General features: G+C 38.9%; 1 protein-coding gene and 1 long non-coding RNA gene across 9 annotated transcripts in view; one reads left to right on the top strand and one right to left on the bottom strand.

The window, feature by feature from the left end:
- Kansl1 (KAT8 regulatory NSL complex subunit 1) overlaps positions 1–20,647 on the top strand; it is a 189,935-nt gene that overhangs the window by 14,458 nt on the left and 154,830 nt on the right. For 5 of the 8 annotated variants that reach the window (XM_077800539.1, XM_026408233.2, XM_026408234.2 and 2 more), the window contains exon 1: positions 17,827–17,942. The exons of 2 other annotated variants lie outside the window; for them this stretch is intronic. The gene's annotated coding sequence lies outside the window, so the exon portion shown is untranslated. Of the gene's footprint in view, positions 1–16,927; positions 17,027–17,826; positions 17,943–20,647 lie in introns of those variants that run through there. One more of the 8 variants, XM_026408232.2, reaches the window with a different exon arrangement.
- Positions 11,801–17,178, bottom strand: LOC113196355 (uncharacterized). Its single transcript, XR_013343905.1, has 3 exons — positions 17,038–17,178; positions 12,997–13,066; positions 11,801–12,319 (listed from the first exon to the last, which is right to left on the bottom strand). It is a non-coding gene; the product is annotated as an uncharacterized LOC113196355 (long non-coding RNA).

Raw genomic sequence — 20,647 nt, 5'->3', positions numbered from 1 at the left:
AGCCCAAACTTGCGGTCCTTTTGCCATAGCCTCTGGAGTTCCCAGGGATTTTAGGGTGCTTGCCATTGCCCCTGGCTTAGGTGCTTATTTTCTTTTTGGACTGACTGGCATGTGGTTTTCCCTTTTAGAAGCCCTCATATTACTAATGCTGATTTGCCTTCTGATCCCATCCTTCATTAGAGGCCAATTTGGTCCATTTGGAGTTGTAGAGACATTGAGTAGATGGGAGTTAATACTGGTGGCATTTAAAAATTTTTTTGTTTTATTTACTTTTTTGGGTACAGGGATTGAATTCAGGGGTACTAAACCACTGAGCCACATCCCCAGCCCTATTTTTGTATTTTATTTAGAGACAGAGTCTCACTGAGTTGCTTAGCGCCTCACTTTTGCTGAGGTTGGCTTTGAACTCGAAATCTTCCTGCCTTAGTCTCTCAAGCTGCTGAGATTACAGGTGTGTGCCACCACTCCTGGCCATTTAAAAATTTTTGTTTAGTGTCTGTTCAGTGCCTAAATATTCCTGAGAGTTGAGCAAGGGGCTGGGTAAATGTTGATAAAGGAAACATTTGAATTCTGTCCTCTTGGGATTTATAGAAGGTCACTTCTCTCATTTGACTGTCACCTAGGATGTTCTCACCAGCCATTTTATAATTTATACTTAAATGCCTTTAAAACCCAGAGACTTATTTTGGGACTCAAGACTACCTGGCATCTGATATATCAATTTGGAAGCATCTTGTTTGTTTAATGATGAATTTGGTTCACTATTAGTGATTTAGTCACTTACTCACTCACGGTACTGGGGATTGTACTGTGGTGCTTTACTACTGAGCTATATCCCTAGCTTTTTTTATTTTGAGACAGGGTCTTGCTAAGTTGCTGAGGCTGGTCTCAAACTTTTGATCCTCTAGTGTCAGCCTCCCATGTTACTGCCATTACAGGTATGCTCGACCGAGCTTAGCTTGTAATCTGTATGCTTTAAAAAGAATAATTTAGAAATAGGTTTTCTTTTCTCATATCTTTTACAGTAAATATTGAAGCAAATAAAATTGTTTATTAGCTATTTCTCTTTGATTACTGTTAATACCCTATTTATCAAATGACCCATCCAGTCTTTGATATCTAGCTTTTATATATTTAAACAATCTCCTAGTAGCTTTGCATTTACTTGTAAGGTTTTAATTGTTGTTTTACCTACATAGATCTTTCTGCTCCTATACTTTATGGTCTTTCATTGCTTTCGATCATTTATGTTGTACTACTTTGAAAAAAGTTGTTTTTCTTCCTCCTCTTTCCCTTTACCATGCTGCTTCACAATTTGAAATTTTTAATTGAGCACCTAATTTTATATTTTGTGGTACTAGGGATCAAATCCAGGGTCTTACATGTGCTAGGCAAGTGCTATACCACTAAGCTGTATCCCCAGTCCTTTTTATTTATTTATTTATTTTTTTAAGAGAGAGTGAGAGAGGAGAGAGAGAGAGAGAGAGAGAGAGAGAGAGAGAGAGAGAGAGAGAATGAATTTTTTTTAATATTTATTTTTTAGTTCTCGGCAGACACAATATCTTTGTTGGTATGTGGTGCTGAGGATCGAACCTGGGTCTCACGCATGCCAGGCGAGCGCGCTACCGCTTGAGCCACATCCCCGGCCCCTTTTTTTTTTTTTTTTATATATTTATTTTTTAGTTGTAGTTGGGCACAATACTTTATTTTGTTTATTTTTATGTGGTGCTGAGGATTGAATCCAGGGCCTAGCACTTGCTAGGCGAGCATTCTACCACGGAGACAAACCCCAATCCTTTTTTTTTATTTTTGTTAAATATATTTTAGTTGTCAATGGACCTTTACTGTTTTTTTTTTTTTTTTTTTAAGAGAGAGAGAGAGAGAGAATTTTAATATTTATTTTTTTAGTTTTCGGCAGACACAACATCCCTGTTTGTATGTGGTGCTGAGGATCGAACCTGGGCTACACGCATGCCAGGCGAGCTTGAGCCACATCTCCAGCCCGGACCTTTACTTTTGCTTATTTATATGCAGTGCTGAGAATCAAACCCAGTGCCTCACACTTGCTAGACAAGCGCTCTACCACTGAGTCACAACCCCAGCCCCCCACCCCTGCCCTTTTTAAAATCGTATTTTTTTAAATACATTTTTTAGTTGTAGATGAATACAATACCTTTATCTTATTTATTTTTATGTGGTGCTAAGGATTGAACCCAGTTTATCACACGTTAGGCAAACATTCTACCACTGAGCTACAACTGCAATCCTTAAAATCTTAATTTGAGATAAATAAAATCACTAAATTGCCCAGGTTGGCCCTGAACTTATGATCTTTCTTCTCCGATTTCCTGAGTATCTGGGTTTATTAGGCATGTGCCACTGATGCCTTGCTGGGCTCTTGACTTTTATGACTCTTGCCTTCATTTTTGAACTGGGGATTGAACCCAGAGATGCTTTGTTACTGAGTTCTACATCCCAAGCTCTTTTTATTTTTTTTTTTGAGACAGAGTCTCACTAAGTTGTCCAGGACTCAGCTAAGTTGTTGAGGCTAACTTGGAACTTGCCATCTTCCTGCCTCAGTCCCTGGGATTATAGGCATGTGCCACGGCACCTGACTCAGTAAAATATTTTAAAGTCTATTTCTACACTTTATGTTGCGTCTTTTCCTTTAAGTGAAATTTTAATTTTATATGATGAAAGTCTAGATTTTAAAAAATTGGGTATCCGGGCTGGGGTTATAGCTCAGTGGTGCAGCGCTTGCCTAGCATGTGTGAGGTCCTGAGTTGGTTCCTCAGCACCACATAAACATAAATAAATAAAGGTATTGTGTCCATCTACAACTGAAAAAAATATTTAAGACAAAAATTGTGGGCTGGGGATGTGGCTCAAGCGGTAGCGCGCTCGTCTGGCATGCGTGCGGCCCGGGTTCGATCCTCAGCACCACATACAAATAAAGATGTTGTGTCCACCAAATACTAAAAAATAAATATTAAAATTCTCTCTCTCTCTCTCCCTCTCTCTCACTGTCTCTCACTCTCTTTAAAAAAAAAAAAAATAAAACAAAAATTGTGTAGCCATATATTTTAATTTTCAACTACGGAATACTAGTTAAATGTTTTTATCTCTATTACATGTGGGTCTTCTGTGTCAATTTCTAATTATAATTTAGAATCAAATCTGTTATATATATGTGTGTGTGTATATTACATATATTTATCTTAGGCTCTAATATTTTTGAGAAAGAATTTATTATATAGTTTAAATTTTTACATATTTCCTTCCAAAAGAAGCTTTGTGTTGTTGAATGTGTGTTGAACCCTACTTTATTATTATTATTATTATTACTACTACTACTGCTACTACTGTATTTTTCAGGCTTCTGGATCATTGAGCTTTTGAGTTAAAAGAAATCTTGATTTAAGTTGATTAAGCTCTTTTGTTTTATACTTGTAGAAATTAAGAGCAGTGAAGGCATTTGTCTGAAGTCATACCTTTACTTTAGTTGTAGACCTGAACCTAGACTGCTAGTCCAATGTTAATTATCTTAGTCCACTGATTACTGTGGGATAGATGTGTGCTCATCACATTTACATTAGATTGTATGCAACAAAAAAGTTGTTGATTTACAGAGGAAAAAAATAAAATGATCAGTCTGCTTTGAAAGTAAGTTGTTTGATCAGCATATTTTCTGTTGTTCAGCACATACTCTCCTCAGAAGCTCATATTGTGGATCAGGACATCTTCTTTATATGCTGGGTAGTGCTGGCAATGCCAATGCCAAGTTCTTTCTCTTTGAACTACCCCTTTTTTTTTTTTTTTTTAATAAAAGGCTTGCCAACAATCTGTTACAATATTCTTCAGGCAGAGTATAATACTGTTAACTTTTTTTAAAGCTTTTAAATAATACATTCCAGTCCTAAGTCCCTGATGATAACCCTCCCAGTAATAAGATTTTGTGTTCCTTAAACTATTCATTTACTGATGTCTTAACTTTAGTCATTCCTTTAAATGACTGATTTTATCAGTGACATGTTGGGTCTTCCTCATTTCATTCTCTTTTTTGTTGTTGTTTTTGTTTTGGTGGTGGGTATTGAACCCAGGGGATTGAACCACAGAGCCACATCCCCAACCCTTTTTATATTTTAAGACAGGGTCTTGTTAAGTTGCTGAGATTGGCCGTGAATTTGAGATCCTCCTGCCTCAGCCTCTCTTGGAGTCCTTAAGATTAAGGCATATATGCTCCTGTGCCCAACCTTGTTTCCTTCTTACAGAGATTAATTTAGAGTAACTTGAGTTTGAAGGAAACACAAGTTTGGCTTATATATGATGTTGGCAATGAGTTTGCAAACCTAACATGAAGGCAGATTAGTACTCTGAGGTAACTTTTCAAGGGGAAATAAATTGCAGAAGTGTGGCTTACCTTCAAGTTGTTCATCATTTTTTATGCAAAATGAAGTTGTATAGAAACTAAGTGCTATTTTGGCATTCTCTCTCTTTCTTTCCTTTATTTATAAGAGAACTGAACTGACAAGAAAGGCACTTGAAACCACTTGGTTTTTAAAATTTATTTATTCATTTTTATGTGGTTCTGGTGATTGAACCCAGGGCCTCACATGTGCAAGGCAGGCGCTCTACCACTGAGCGAGCTACAGCCCCAGCACCCTTTATCTTTCTTAATAGTCTTATTGAAATACATTTCCTTATCAAAATTAACGCATTTATGATGTACAAATAAGTGAATTTTTAGTATACTCCCCTCTTCCCAAAGAAACTCTGTTAACAGTCAATCTCTATTATCATTTCTCTCCTCAGACCCTGGCAACCATTAATTTTCTTTTGGTCTCTATGGAAATATCTGGGCTGGACATGTCACATCAATGAAATTATATAACATATGGTCTTTTTAAAAAATATTTTTTAGTTATACATGGACACAATATCTTTTTTGTTTATTTTTATGTGGTGCTGAGGATTGAGCCCAGTGTGCTCTACTGCTGAGCCACAGTCCCAGCCCTAACATATGGTCTTTCATGACTGACTTCTTTGACTAAATATTTAAAACAAACAAACAAACAAAAACCTAAGGATTGAACCTAGGGCCTTGCCCAATTGCTTGGCAAGTGCTTTATGACTTTAGTTTCATCCTCATCCCTTTTTAAATCTTATTTTGAGATAGGACCTCACTAAATTGTCCAGGTGGCTATGAATTTGTTATCCTCCTGCCTTGGGCTCCTCCTCCAGAGTAGCTGGGATTATAGGCATGCACATCACACTGGTGAGTTAGCATGCTTTTAAGGTTTATTCATGTTATAGCATATACCAATACTTTATTCTTTTATTGCTGAATAATATTCCATTTTATAGAGAAGCCACATTTTTGTTATAATCAATTGATGGACATTTGAGTTGTTTACATCTTTTGGTTATTATGAATAATGTTTTTATAAACATGATTGTACAAATTTGTTTGGGTACCTGTTTTCAAAATATACCTACAAATAGCTTTGAATTGTGTTTTGAAATCATTTGGAAATATGAATCTTCCAACTTGGCTTTTCAAGTTTTTTTGAGTATTATGGGATTGCATTGGATGTATAGGTCAGTGTTGGGAGATTATTGCCATTTCAGCAATGCTATATCTTCTGATCATGAGAATGGTATGTCTTCTCATTTAATTAGGACTTCTTTAACTTTTTTTTTTTTGGTAATTTTTATAGATTTCATAGTATAGGTTTTCACGTCCTTTTATTTCTAAACATTTTATTCCTTTTGATGCTATTTAGAATTATTTTAAGTTTCATTTTTACATTGCTTATTGCTAGTGTGTACCATTTTTATTTATATATTGCTTTGGTATCCTGTAATCTTGTTGAACTTAATAGCTCTAATAGTTTTTGGGTTCCTTAAGATTTTCTACATACAAGATTATGCCATCTGCAAACAGAAATTAATTTCTTCCTTTCTAATCTGAATTCTTTGTATTTCTTTTTCTTGACAATTTGCTCTGTTTATAACCTCTCGTACAATGTTGAATAGAAGTAGGGAGAGTGGATCTATTTGTTTTGTTCTTGATTTTTAAAAAAAATTTTTTTAGTTGTTGATGGACCTTTATTTTATTTGCTTACATGTGGTTTTAAGAATTGAATCCAGTGCCTCATACATGCTAGGCAAGCGCTCTGACACTGAGCCACAACCCCAGCCCTTGTTCTGAATTTTTTTGTCGGGGGAACCAGGAATTGAATTCAGGGGCACTCTCAACCACTGAGCCACATCCCCAGCCCTATTTTATATTTTATTTAGAGACAGGGTCTCATTGAGTTGCTTGTTGTTGCTGAGACTGGTTTTGAACTGGGATCCTCCTGTTTTAGCCTCGTGAGTCACTGGGGTTACAGGAATGCACCATCACACCTGGCTTTGTTCTTGATCTTAATGGAGAAAATGCATCTGCCTAAGCATGATTTACTTATTTATTGGTTCTGGGGATTGTACCCAGGGTTGCTTAACCACTGAGCTACATCCCTAAGACTTTTTATTTTTTAAGATTTTGAGTCAGGGTCTTGCTAAGTTGCTCAGGGCCTTGCTAAATTGCTGAGGCTGGCTTTAAACTTGCAATTCTCTTGCCTCAGCCTCTAGAGTTGCTGGGATTACAGGTATGCCCCCCTGTACCTGGCTCTAAATGTTATTTTTGCTGTGGTTTTTTCCCAAACCATTTATCAGGTTGAGAAAGTTTCTTTCAATTCCTAGTTTGTTGAGTGTTTTTATTATAAAAATGTGATCCTTTTTATATGTTTCTAGATTCATTTTGCTTTATTTAGGATTTTTATATCTACATTCATAAGGAATATTGTTCTGTAGATTTTTTGTTTTTTGAACTGGGGATTGAACCTAGAGTTGCTTTACCACTGAGCTACATCCCTAGTCCTTTTTATTTTCTTTCTTTCTTTCTTTTTTTTTTTTTTTGGTGCTGGGGATTAAACCCAGGGCCTTGGGCATGCAAGGCAAGTACTCTACCAACTGATCTATATCCCCAATCCCTTTTTATTTTTTGAGACGGTTTTGCTAAATTGCTGAGGCTGGTCTCCAACTTGCAGTCTTCCTGACTCAGCCTTCTAAATTGCTGGGATTACAGTTGTGTGCCACCATGGCTGGCTGGCCCGTAATTTTCTTGTGATGTTTTTGTCTGATTTTGGTATTAGAGTAATAAATGGAGTGATAATGGTCTTATTAAATGAATTACAGTGTTCTTGGATTTATTCTGAAATAATTCCTTGAACATTCATTTAGCAATTGTAAATAATTGCCTAATTACTCAATGAAGATAATACTTAAAAGTATAACTAATTTTTTAAAAAAATTTATTATTGTTGTAGTAAAAAAAAAAAACCCAAAACCCTAGAAGTGTCTCTCAGCAATATTTCTGGGATGACTTAGCCGGGCATGGTGGTGCCACCTGTAATCCTAGTGGCAGGGGAGGCAGAGGCAGGAGGATCACCAAGTTCAAAGCCAGCCCCCGAAAAAGTGAGGTGCTAAGTAACTCAGAGAGACCCTGTCTCTAAATAAAATATAAATAGGACTCAGTGGTTGAGTGCCCCTGAGTTCAATCCCCGGTACCAAAAAAAAAAAAAAAAAAAAAGGAAAAGAAAGAAAAAGAGTCAGAAGTAAGTGGAATTTCAAGTATAATATGCGTAACTAAAATTTTGCTGGTTTGCTAATTGTTCTGGTCACTTCTTAGCTTGGAATATTTAGCCATTTAAAATATCAATGAGGGGCTGGGATTGTGGCTTAGTGGTAGAGCACTTGCCTAGCATGTTCGATTCTTAGCACCATATATAAAGAAATAAAAATAAAGGGTCTGGTCTGTCAACAACTAAAAATTTTTTTTAAAAAATCAAAGAATAGAAGTCTTTTTTTATTAACTACCATATAGCTTGTAATGTTGACTAAGGACTTGTTTTTTCCAGAGGTATTATAGTGTTTAGTCATCAGTAGGCATTTAACTAAATGTTTATGGATGAATGGCAATTAATGTAGGGCATTAAGGATATGTCCAGTTTTTTGAAAATGAAAGGAGGGTTGGGACTGTAGCTCAATAATAGAGTACAAACTTAGCATGCTTGAAGCCCCTGGGGTTTAACTAAACCCCAGCATGCGTTTGTGTTATGTGTGAGTATGTGCATACGCTAATTAATTTGACAAATTTTGTTAAATTTGTGTCTAAATGTGATTATGGGAATAAATTTGGAATATAGTTGAAAATACTGAATATTAGATTCAGTAATTTTTGTCTAATTCAGAAATGAAAAAAGATTGCTGTTGAAATTATATATGATTTCTTAGTGAATGAATGACAGAGATAAGATAGCAGGGACTTTAGCATTTTGTGAATTCTAGTCATGTTCTCAGTAGCTCATGGTATCTTTGATAATGTACTAAAGATAATTTATATTAGAGATGTTTTTAGGTTTCATCATCTGTACAAAGGGATTCTGTCCAGGAGATTTTGTCCATGTGTACCTATCTATAAATGTCTCAACAAGAGTTCTTGTAACTTCTGCTTTCAAATACTACTAGAGTCTGGGGTTGTTTGGAGCAGGTTTGTTTGTTCACAGCAGGACATGTCCCTGAAGATTCCTTTTGTTAAATATTTTTTTAGTTGTATATGGACACAATACCTTTTTCTTATTTATTTTTATGTGGTGCTGAGGATTGAACCCTTGCACATGCAAGGCATGTGTTCTGCCACTGAACTACAGGCCTCAGCCCAGAAGATTCGTTTTTCTGTCTTGAAATAAATTAGAATTTTGCATCATATTCTATAATATTTGTATTTATTTTAACAAAAGTATGTTTAATTTTGCCACAACATTTGATTAAATTGACACTCCAGTAAGTTTTTTCCTGTTTTTTTCAGTGGCTTTAGTTACTCCTTCTTCCATAGCTGAATATTCCTGTGTATACATAGAATCCAATTCTAGAATCCAGGAAATTAGTGGGTTAAAAAGAAGTTTTCTGTTCCAAGAATGATAAGCCTCTCCTTTGGAGTGAACCAGGTGTAGCATTTTTCAAAATCCCTAGGTTTGCTATGCTGTCGAAGCAAAGATTTACAAGTTTCATTGTAATTTTGGAATTAGCAACTGACTTAAAAATTTTTTTAATGTCTTTTGTCTTGTATATCTGTTGCCTTCTGTTTTCTCTGAGTATGTTTTCTAATTCCTGACTCTTTTATCAGGCCCTCCTCTACTTGGCCTCTCAAAGCTGCCTTGAAGTTCTATACTTAGCTTTATGTTTTAGTTGGATGAGAAGGCAGGTAGTTTCTTGGTAAATTTTGGGCAAATTCTGACATTCACTTTTATTTTTTGATAGTGTTTAGGTCTTAGGCAGATTGCTTCAATTGATATTGCCTTATGTGCACAATCAGTATGTGTAGTAGAGCACTCCTAATACGTTTGGTTAATAAACAACTTCTTTCTTTTGTACTGGGGATTGAACCCAGGGGGATTTAACCAGTGAGCCACATTGGCAGCCCTTTTTGCTATTTTTTATTTTGAGACAGGGTCTCACTGAGTTTCTTAGGGCCTAAATTACTGAATGTGGCTTTAAATTCCTGATCTTCCTGCCTTAGCCTCCTGAGCTGCTGGGATTACAGGTGTGTCCCACCCAATAAACTTATTTAGTGAAGTATGTTTCCTAGTTATTTGAGAATTTTAAAGTATTCTAATCTAAAATTCAGAACATTGGGATTAATTAAAATTCACCTCAATAAAATTCCTTGTGAGAGAATTTACCAAAACATTCATAGAAAGTCCTGGTTAAGATGTATGCACTAGAAGTAGTGCTGGTGTCATTACTTTGAAATTTGGGATTGCAGAAAAGAAAACCAACAAATTGGATATTTGATTTTTTTTTTTTTTTTTTTTTTAATACTGGGGATTGAACTCACTGAGCCACAGGCACATCCCAGCCCTATTTTTTGTGTTTTATTTAGAGACAAGGTTTCACTGAGTTACTTGGCGCCTTGGCATTGCTGAGGCTGGCTTTGAACTCTTGATCCTCCTGTCTCACCCTCCTGAGCCTCTGGGATTATAGGCGTGTGCCACTGCGCCTGGTTAGACATTAGATTTTAATGATAGCCTAAGATGAGAAAACCTGATTTGTGTTTCTTTAAGCAATGCAATGTATTCAGGTGGTTTTTTCCTTTCTTTCTTTTCTTTTTTTTTTTTTTTTTTGGTATGTATGTTTGAGATATGATCTCTGATAAATGGCTACAGGCTGGCCTGGAACTTGTCATTCTCCTGCCTCAGCACCCATAGTCACTGGGATTACAGGTGTACACCACCATGCCCAACTTGATATTCTGAATTATCCCCAAGTAAATTATTTCTATATTTAGGAGTGTTTTTAAAAAATATTACTTATTGTTCTTATTGTTAACATAATGAAATCATGAGACTCACTAAGAATTAATTTTTCTTCTTGATGAGTTATTGGATCACTTCTATGGTGAGATGGTAAGATATAGTATCTTTTTTTTTTTCTTTTTCTTTTTTGTGGTACTGTGGATTGAACCCAAGGGTTCTTTATCCTTGAGCTACATTCATCCCTAGCCCCTTTTGGTCTTGCTAAATTGCTGAAGCTGACCTTGAATTTGGGATCCTTCTGTGTCAGCCTCCCAAACCACTGGGATTATGGGTATGCACTACCACCCCTGGCAGGCAGTATCTTTATGTAAAATCTGGAGCTTGTATCACTAGTATGAGAAATAAAATTATCTTGATTTTAGATGGGACATATAAAAAGAGTGCTGTATATTCTTATAATAAGCCAACATTTGTAACTTTCCCCAAATGCCTTAAATTGCTTAATATTACTGCAAGTTTTCATTTAATGAAAAAAATCTGGATTAGGACCTTTGTAGTCATTGTAATCAGTATGACCATTTTCTTTTAGTTGAATTTGGTTGGTTCTTGATACTTGTGAAACTGGAAGATAAGTAATATTGTTCAAGTTTGTCATGTTTCACTTCTTATTCACTAAGCTAGTAGAATGTTCCTATTGGGAGGCAGGTAATACATTGGGAAATGTGAAAATTGGAGATTGAGACCCTGATCCCAGTGTGTCCTTCAGCTTTGAGGCTGTGGAGAGTTTCTAAATGGCTTCATTGGCCTCATTTTTACACTAATACAATATGGAGGTTGAAATAGATGGCCTTTATATATTTTTGACATCTCAACTTCTTTGACTTAGATTTCTTAACTTTTTTCTTTAATGACTTAAAATTCTTTTTTTTTTTTTTTTTTGCTGTGAACAACACCATCAAATATTTTATAAGGATTCATCCTGAATAATTTCTAAGAGCTTATACACAACATTAACCAGCAGTGTATTTCCTTGTACTGCAAAGGGCAGATATCCTACTAACACAGGATGCATCTTTGAATTGAAAACTTGCTTATGCTTAGCTGATAACATAACTCCTGCCAAAATATAGGTCATTTAAGAAATTACTATGTTGTTTTTTTTAATTTTTTTTAAGAGAGAGAGAGAGAGAGAGAGAGAGAGAGAGAGAGAGAGAGAGAGAATTTTTAATATTTATTTTTTAGTTCTCGGCAGACACAACATCTTTGTTGGTATGTGGTGCTGAGGATCGAACCCGGGTCGCACACATACCAGGCGAGCGCGCTACCGCTTGAGCCACATCCCCAGCCCAAGAAATTACTATGTTGTGAAAATATTCAGTAGTTGACCCAGAAGCACTGGGTCACATTATGTGTGTATCAACATTCACGTGAAGAGGCATATCAAAGGATGATGGGACCATCAATTTAATGCTCAAAAAGTATTCTTTAAATCATATAGTGTCTGTCAAAGTGTCTGGCCATAAAAACTCCATCACCACATTCATCTGAAGGGCACTCACCGCGAAGGTGACTAATTTTGCCATTTTCATCTACCTTATAATATTTCAGGACAGCCAACTTACCCTCCTTTGTCTTATGCTTATTCTTCTTGGGAGTGGTGTAAGACGACGACTTCTTTTTCTTAGCACCACCACGAAGCTTCAGCACAAGATGAAGGGTGGACTCCTTCTGAATGTTGTAGTCAGACAAAGTATGTCTATCTTCCAGTTGCTTACCAGCAACGATCAATCTTTGTTGATCAGGAGGAATTCCTTCGTTATCCTGGATCTTGGCTTTTATATTTTCTATAGTGTCCGAGGGTTCAACTTCGAGCTAATAGTCTTCCCCATAAGGGTTTTTAAGAAAATCTGCATCTTGGCGGCAGTCCCACCGCAGATGGTGGATCCGAGCACATTTCTTAACTTAAAAAAAAAAAAAAATTTGTTTTTTTAGTTGTAGTTGGACACAATATCTTTATTTTATTTATTTATTTTTATGTGGTGCTGAGGATCAAACCTAGGATCTCGCACGTATAGGAAAGCGCTCTACTGCTGAGCCACAACCCCAGCCCAAATTTCTTAACTTTTGCTAGGCATTGTGGCACCTGCCTGTAATCCCAGTGATTTGGGAGGCTGAGGCAGGAGGATCGGAAGTTCAAATCAGCCTCACCAATTTATCCAGGCCCTAAGCAATTTAGTGAGACTCTGTCTCAAAATAAAAAAAGCTCAGTGGTTAAACTGCTCTGGGTTCAATCCCTAGTACCAAAAGTTAAAAAATAAATTTATTAATTTTGGTTCATTGTTTTTTTTTCTTTTTTGAATTAGGAATTGAACTCAGGATGCTTAATGACTGAGCCATATCCACACCCGCCTTTTTTTTTTTTTTTTTTTTTAAGAGGCAGGGGCTTACTGAGTTGCTTAGAGCATCGCTAAGTTGCTGAAGCTGGCTTTGCATTTGCAATCCTCCTGCCTCAGACTCCAGACCTGCTGAGATTATAGGCATGTGCCACAATGCCCAGCCTTGGTTCAGTTTATTCTGGTTTTTCCATTTAAAACTTAGCTAGTGGGCTGGGATATGGCTCAGGTGGTAGCGCGCTCACCTGGTATGCGTGCAGCCCGGGTTCGATCCTCAGCACCACGTATAAACAAAGATGTTGTGTCCGCTGAAAACTAAAAAATAAATATTAAAAAAATTTAAAAAACCCCACAAAACTTAGTTAGTTAAATATGAACCTGAAAACATTTATCAATTTAATGATTTTGCTTAAAGGTACAATTTTAACATGGTTTTTGGTTTTTAAATAGATAGGTGTGTTTGTTCATTTATGTTGTATCTGGAAAAGGGTTTTAAGGTTAATAGATGCCCACTAGATTTTTGTTGAATTGAATGCATTTAAAATTTTTAGTGTTGTTTTAGATTTATGATTGTAATAGTCTTAGAATGTTTTTAGGGAGGTCAAAAGTATTTTTAGATATAATGTTATCTGAATTTAAACAATGAAACCATTGTTTGCTGGAGTCTGTATATAGGGATTTGAAGTATGAACTAGGTAGGGAAGAGTCTAGGAAAGACAAACTGGTCTTTGCTGAACTCATTTTAACCTTTCAATTTTAGAACTATGGAAAATAGCTTCATTCAGTAATAACAATAGTTAAACTTATGAAAAAGATACCATTGTTATCTCCATTTTACAATGCAGAATAAGTACTTTGTGCAGCTGGTAAGTATGGAACTGGGAATACCCCTGAATTCTGTGCTGTAAATTACTATACTTTTTAAATGTGTTCAACAAATTCTTGTAAAATATCACCTTTCTGCCAGGTTCTGGACAAGGTCTCAGGAATGCAAGGTAAATAATTAAAAATGGATTCCTTTTCCTTTTGAAACTAAATGGTCTAAGCTGTAGGACTTTGCTCTGAGTTAATATAATTGCTTTAAAAAAAAAACTAATTGTTTTTTTTGGGGTGTATTGAACTCAGGGGCACTTGACCACTGAGCCACATCCCCAGCCCTATTTTGTATTTTATTTAGAGACAGGGCCTCAGTGAGTTGCTTAGTGCCTTGCTAAGTTGCTGAGGCTGGCTTTGATTAAAAGATCCTCCTGATTCAGCCTCCTAGTCACTGGGATTACAGGCATGTGCCACTGTGCCCAGCAAAACTAATTACTTTTTCTAAGTGAAGAACAAAAGGTAATCTCTTGTCCTTTTGAGATTACTTTGGGCATATGAGGTCCCAAGTTTGTGACAGAATATTCTCTTTAGGAATTTCTGGCTTGTTGAAAGGTCTGTGGTAAGGAAGTTAGAGTGCGCCTTTTTGGAATATGTTTATTATATTGATGAGAGTAATAGATCTGAAATCGGCATAACCATAGTTCCTGCCTTTAAGGGCTTTCAGGCTGGCTTGGAAAGGTGAAAGGGTAAGATTGGTATTTGAAAATAACCTCAGAGGAATTACAGAGAACAACTTAATGAAGAATAATATAATGCTAGCTATCTCCATTATTGTTAAGTAAATGATAACAGTGGCATGGTGGAATATATAAAAAGAGTTGGAGGTAGATTTGGGGGTAAGAATGAACAAGGAATAATGTTGAGGAGGAATAGTCCCTTTTTCTAGGCAGAGAGAACACAGATAAGGAGCTAGATGTATACAGAGTTATTTATAGTAGGGAAAATATTGTCTGAGGAATAATGCATAAATTTATAAAATATGTAAGTAAGGGAATGTAATATTTAAAATATGACATTGTTACAGTTTTTACTTCAGGTATAATAAACCTAAGTTGAGTTTAAATTACCAAGAAATATTTCATGTTACATTATTCTAAAGTAGCTGGAAGTCCAGAAGTCATGCAAATGTCAGGGTTGGTTGACTCAGTGGATTAATTCTGTTACCAAGGTTCTTGGTCTGTTCTGCCCCTTTGATGCTGGTGGTGTCTTCAGTTTAGGGGCAAGGAGATCTTAGCAAATGAAGGTGTCATCCTCTGAGGGACTGTTTCCTCCATCTCATCTTTATGATTAAAGAAAATTTTCTCACAGTTCTCCCTCGGAGACCTCCCAGATAGCCTCTGTTCACATCTCATGTCCATTCCTACCAGTTATTGGCAAAGAGAATGGGTTTAAACTTATCAGTATAGAGTGGATATTAGAGAATCAACCAGACTTTTCAAAGACTGATTTGGAAGATGAGAGTATGTGTGAGAGTTTTCAACAGTCTTGACATACAGTGTGTCTCGGGGAGATTTTAAGAAAATTTATTTCTTTAAGATTTTGTGTCCATATGTGGGTGTTCACTTTTGGATGCTCTTATAAAAATTGGTGCCTAAGCAGAAAGACATATGATTTTAGATAAGAATGTAAAACAGGTGCTGGGGATATGGCTCAGTTGTAGAGTGCTTGCCTGGAATGCACAAGGTCCTGGGTTGGATCTCCAGCAAAAAAACACACACATACAAATGTAAAACAGGTTGACTGCTTTAAATGCCATAACACTGTAATCTCCTGGGCTAAGTAATAATAAGAGGGGAAAGTTGGAGTTTATTTTTCTTCCAAATGCATGGTTTTAAAATTAACATTTCTACCTTTATTCTAATCCCCTGGAAAAATGTGTATAATAATCTTGTTTTTTTTTGGGGGGGGGAGTTAATTAAATTTGACAGTCATATTTTTAAGAGTTGGGCTAGATTATTTTGTGATGAGTTTCTGAATATAATATTTAAGTATACATTGCAAAAGGCTTTTCCTTATTTGGTGGATTTTTTTTTTTCATTCTGCTTTAATTTAGATTTCAGATCTCAGAATAGGGCTCTAGTTCGTCATCTATTGGTCCTAGAATTGTGTGTTAACATACTCTTGCTGTATTGTGTGGAATATAGAATATGTATTTATGTGGAGAAACGTGTGTTTATATTTTTTAAAACCTTCTTCCCAAGATTACTTTGTATAATTGGACCCTGTGACTCAAAGCTGTTTGTTTTTGATATTTGAGGACCATGATTGGGCTTGAGGATGATTTTTGAAAGAGTACAAATACAGACTCAGAGAAACATAGGTGCAGATGCTGTAGGAGCTGGTTAGTGTAACTTTGTGGGCAGACTAAAACTGTTCCGTAACGTTAGGGAGGATGTTTTTGAGGAGCAGAAGTGGCTCATAACACCGGATATTGGTTCTGGTAAACCACACACACACACACACACACACACCAAAAAAAAAAAAAAAAAAAAAAACGAGCATTTTGCATCTTCCTTTTTGGTAGCAGACCATATGCTTCTTGTGTGCAGACTTTTGATAATTTTTTTAAAGTCATTTTTTTCTTTAGCTTTAAAGGTGGTGGAATTATATTTTGTATAGATAGGAGACTTTGCATTATATTAACGAATTTTTAAAAACTAGAATTTCAATATTAAGACCCTATTTTGGGAAAGGAATAAAATAAATAATGTACTGACAAACATCATAAGGAATAAGGTGCTACCACATTAAACTCTGGTGGGTAAGTGGAAAGTTTGCTTTTTGTTGTGAGATTGGGTTTCTCTATGGAGTTCTTTGTTAAACTTTTAGCATAGCACTGAACTTCCATTTGGTGGCGGCAGGAAGCATAAATGCGCATTGTGTAACGCCTTTTGCCTGTTTTGCGGATCTGCCAAACCATGACACCCAAAACAAGACGCGTGCTTCTTAACGAAAACTACAGTTCCCAGCGGGCCCGGCGTTGGTGGGCCCTCACTTCCCCCCCAGGCTCCCGACTGCCCCTGCCCGGGCTGGTCCGGCGCGGGCCCTGGCTCGCGCCTGCGCAACGACGTGCCTCCCCCCCCTCCCGCCTCCGGCGGCTGCGGAGCGCGGCGCTGGGGCTAGTGCCCAGCCGTGCTGCAGTGTACGGAGGCAGGCTGTAGGACAAAGGGCGGGTGGCAAAACCCGCTTCACTGGTCAGGGAGCTTTCTGCCTGTTTCAACGCACGGTTTGCCCTGGAATAGTGTGGCAGCGACGGTCTTAGCCTCTTTACTACACAGTGCACACAGTTCCTCGCTCACGTCCTCTCGCTCCGCGGCGCCAGCCCGCCCTGCCCCTCATAGCCGGCGCGCGGCACCGCCAGCCCAGCGCGGAGGGAATGTGACGGCGTCAGCGCCTCAGGTTAGCCTCACCTCGGCCGGAGCCAGGGGCCTGCTCTGCCTGCCGCAATGCCTCGTGCCGTTGCTGCACGTCCGAGGTAGTGGGGCCTGGCGTGCTTCCGCAGACGGAGGTGCAGAAACAGCGGCCGCGGCTAGGAGCCATGACTGAGGCGGCGGCGGCCGCGCCTCCTGGCGGCCCATGGGGGCGGCGCGGCGGGCGCCCCCTGGCGGCGCGCCGGGGCGGAGCGGCCCTTCGCCGCCGCAGCCGCAGCCGGCGGAGGCGCTGCTGTCCCTCCTCCCCGTGTCCCCGGCGCTCGCCCGCTCGCTCGCTCGCTCCATTCTCCCTCCGCTTCAGATTAAAGGGGGGGGAGGGAAAAGGAGCTCGGCCGCCATTTTCCCAGTGCCGCCGCCACCGCCGCCACCGCTCGCCGAGCCGGCGGGAGAAGCGAGCATCGCAGAGAAGCCGACTTGTCTCGCCGCTGCGGCGCGGGGGGCGGCCGGAGCGCGCTCCCCGGCCGGGAAGAGGCGCCCGGGGGTGGCGGCCGGGTGCGGGCTCGGGCTGCAGACGGCGGCGCTTGTTTGTGCGGGGCGGGGGGGCGGCTTCACCCTTTGCCCCCGCCCGCCCTGCCGGGCTGCGGTACCCGGCCGTGCCCAGGCCCCGCCGGAGCGAAGGAAGGCCGGAGAAAGGGCCCGAAGAGAAGAAAAAGCGGCCGCTCCCCGCCGCCGCCGCCTTCCCCTCCCCCTCCGCCTCGCCCCCCCCCGCCCGGAAAGTCAGGGCGGCTCCGGGCGCCGGGGGGGAGGAGAGCGGCGGGCCCGGCCGGAGCCGCCGCCGCGCGCCCCCGCCCGCCGGCCCTCGGCGCCCAGGCCGGGGGGCTGTTTGCAAACTGCGCCCATTTTGTGGGGCCGAGTCCGCCCGGGCTACGCTCCTCCATCACGTGGTAGGTGCTGCTTCTGCTCCTCTCCTCCTCCTCCTCCCGCTGCCCTTTCTCCTTCTCTTCGCTCTCCCTGTGGCTCCCATTTCTTCTTCTCTTTGTTAGTTGTAACTAGAAAGGCAGGGCAAGGGAGGAAAAATCCCCGGAACTTTAAATGGCCTCTCCGGGCTTCCCCGCTGCGGGTCCGGGCTGGGAGTCGCCCCAAGGGCGGGGGTGTGCGGGGGCCCTTCCCCACCAGCTGCCGCCTCGTTCGCTGGGCTTTCCTTTGGCGTTCTATTTAAAAAGGCGGCCTGGAGAACATGGTTTATTCCTGTTAAAAAAAAAAAAAAACCAAACAAACTCTGGCTCTCGCCTTGAACTTCTCTTGACTGCAAAAGGTCTTTTTCTTTGCTCGAACACATATCTTGAGCGTTTCACGGTTTTTATCACAACTCTGATTGTTTCATTTATTTATTATTTTTGCTGCCTGTAAATTGAGGTCACTTACGTTTTCAGATCTAGTCCCCCTCAGGCGGACGTGTTTTTTTTTTTTTAAACTAAAGAGGAAGAGGCATTTGCTTTTAAGTGAGAGTTGGAATCTTAATGCTTTTTTTTTGGGGGGGGGGCTGTTTTCCGCCTTATAATCTTTAGATTCTCAGCAAATACTTTGTTTTCCATATGATCAGCCCTACTCTTGTGATTAACTTAAAAATCCTTTTGTTTTCAAATGTTGGAATCCCAGTGTGGATTTTTGGAGAAGCACGTTACTTAACTATTGCTTATTGATTGCTTTAGGGGAGAAGGGGTGACATGATGGCGCCACTTTAAATTGCTCTTTCCTCCTCCTGTTCCCCCCCCCCCTTTATCCTGGAGGTCACTGGAGCATTTTCCGTGACCTATTAATAAAACTGCACTTGGGGGTGTTAGGAGAACAACTCATAGGAGCCAGAGTTTGGCACCTTAATGGTCAGAAGACCCGAATTCCGCGGTCCCCAAAGTTCTGAGTAATATCTCTAGTCCTTCAACCTCGTCTCCCTCCCTTCCATTCACAATCCTGGTGTTGCCATCTCCTTTGTCACGTGGCTAGCAATCATTGTTTTTTCTTGTTTGTTTTGGGGTGTATGTTTATATTTTAAATTGTAGCTTAGAGGGACCTTTCCTCTCCCGTTGAGGAGCTCAAAATGTTTTAGTTTCTTTCAGTTACAGAGTCGGAGAACATTTTTAAAATAAACGATAAATTACATAATCTTCGCCTTGCATAATCATGATATAGTTATAGATTGTTACTGAACTTCGCTTCAGAAGTACTTTCAAGTAGTACATTAGAATATCTTTTCCATTTCTCAGAATGGTCTGTAGTTCGCTTTCCCTCCTGCTTTTTGGGTCATTTAAAGTACCACTATTTACAAAGGCTTAAGTGGGTGTGTTTCCCCTCCCCCTTCTATAGGGTGTACTTGGTTCCTTACATACAGTTTTACCAATTTAGATAATTTCAATTGTCTGCAGGCGTTGCCAGTTAAGTTTTTTTTTCTTTTTCTTTTAACAACAGTGTATACTTTTGGGTAATGTGTGCTACCTAATGATATTTCATTAATATTTGTTACATTTTTGATGCTGGGTATTTTTTGCTTTTAATCCTGTAGCTTTAGAAGAATGTTATTTATCTGTTACTTCATTTCAGTTTTCCCCATAATTGAGTAAATTTCTAATGGAAAATACAAAGTACATTTCTCTGTTTCTACATGGGTTACTAGACAAAAAAAAATCTAGAGTTAAACTTTCTTTTCAAGTAAATATAAAATATAGTGATTCTTAAGTATGTATTGATCTGTTTTATCATGTATGTTTTCCATGGTTTGGGCCATTTTCTTTGCTAACAGTTACATCATGTCATGTGATAATGTGCAGTGTGATGTGTAGTTCTAAAAATAAGGCAAGGTAGAAGTGCTCATCCCTTAGGAATTTAAAAAATGTATTATAAATGTGAGATAACTACCCTCAGTCATGGAATTTTGGATTTCCAGGAGGTTTATCCAACAAAGTGTAGGATTCCTTTGACTTTCAGTCTTTTGGATATATTTGTTAGTGATCTCATAATTTGAGGTGGTTATCTATTTCTCAAGTGTGAACTACTTGGAGGGAAATATTAGATATTTAAAAGGTCTGTTTTCTGGTAAAGATGATTGTCAATAATTGACTTATTTCAGTGTGTGAAATAAGTGTGAATCGTGGTTGTGCAGTTGAGTGCTCAGTGAAGTAAAGGATTAGAGCTTTTGTAATAGGGTGGGGTGTTTTTGGACTTTCCACTTCTATGAATCTCTTGAAGTGAGGTATTGAGATGTGTTTCTGCTTCTCTTCTGAAAGCCTTATTCAGAACATTAGTATTTGACTTTTATGCTTTTCCACAGTGATACATTAAATTTGTGCCTGGTTTTCTTTCTTCCTCCTTACACATATTATTTCTATGGTTAAACCTGTAGAGCAGTCTTTGATTGTTGAGGAAAATTCTGGAAACTAGAAAATGAATAAGCCTTAGTTCACTTACTTGTGGACTTTTTATCAAGGAAAGAAGAAAGGAAAATAACTATAGTCTGTTCCCTCCGCCCTTTCTAAACACTGCCAGTACTCTTCCATCTTTAGTAGTGCTACACTGTAACTACACACCAATGTCTCTCTATCCTCTGGATATTATTGGTTTGACTACAGATTTTTAATTGTATTTTTAAGCAAAT

Source organism: Urocitellus parryii, chromosome 7, assembly GCF_045843805.1.
Source record: "Urocitellus parryii isolate mUroPar1 chromosome 7, mUroPar1.hap1, whole genome shotgun sequence".
NCBI classification, from domain to species: domain Eukaryota; kingdom Metazoa; phylum Chordata; class Mammalia; order Rodentia; family Sciuridae; genus Urocitellus; species Urocitellus parryii.
The sequence above is the reverse complement of the archived record's forward strand: the minus strand, read 5'-3'. Positions and strand labels throughout refer to the sequence as shown.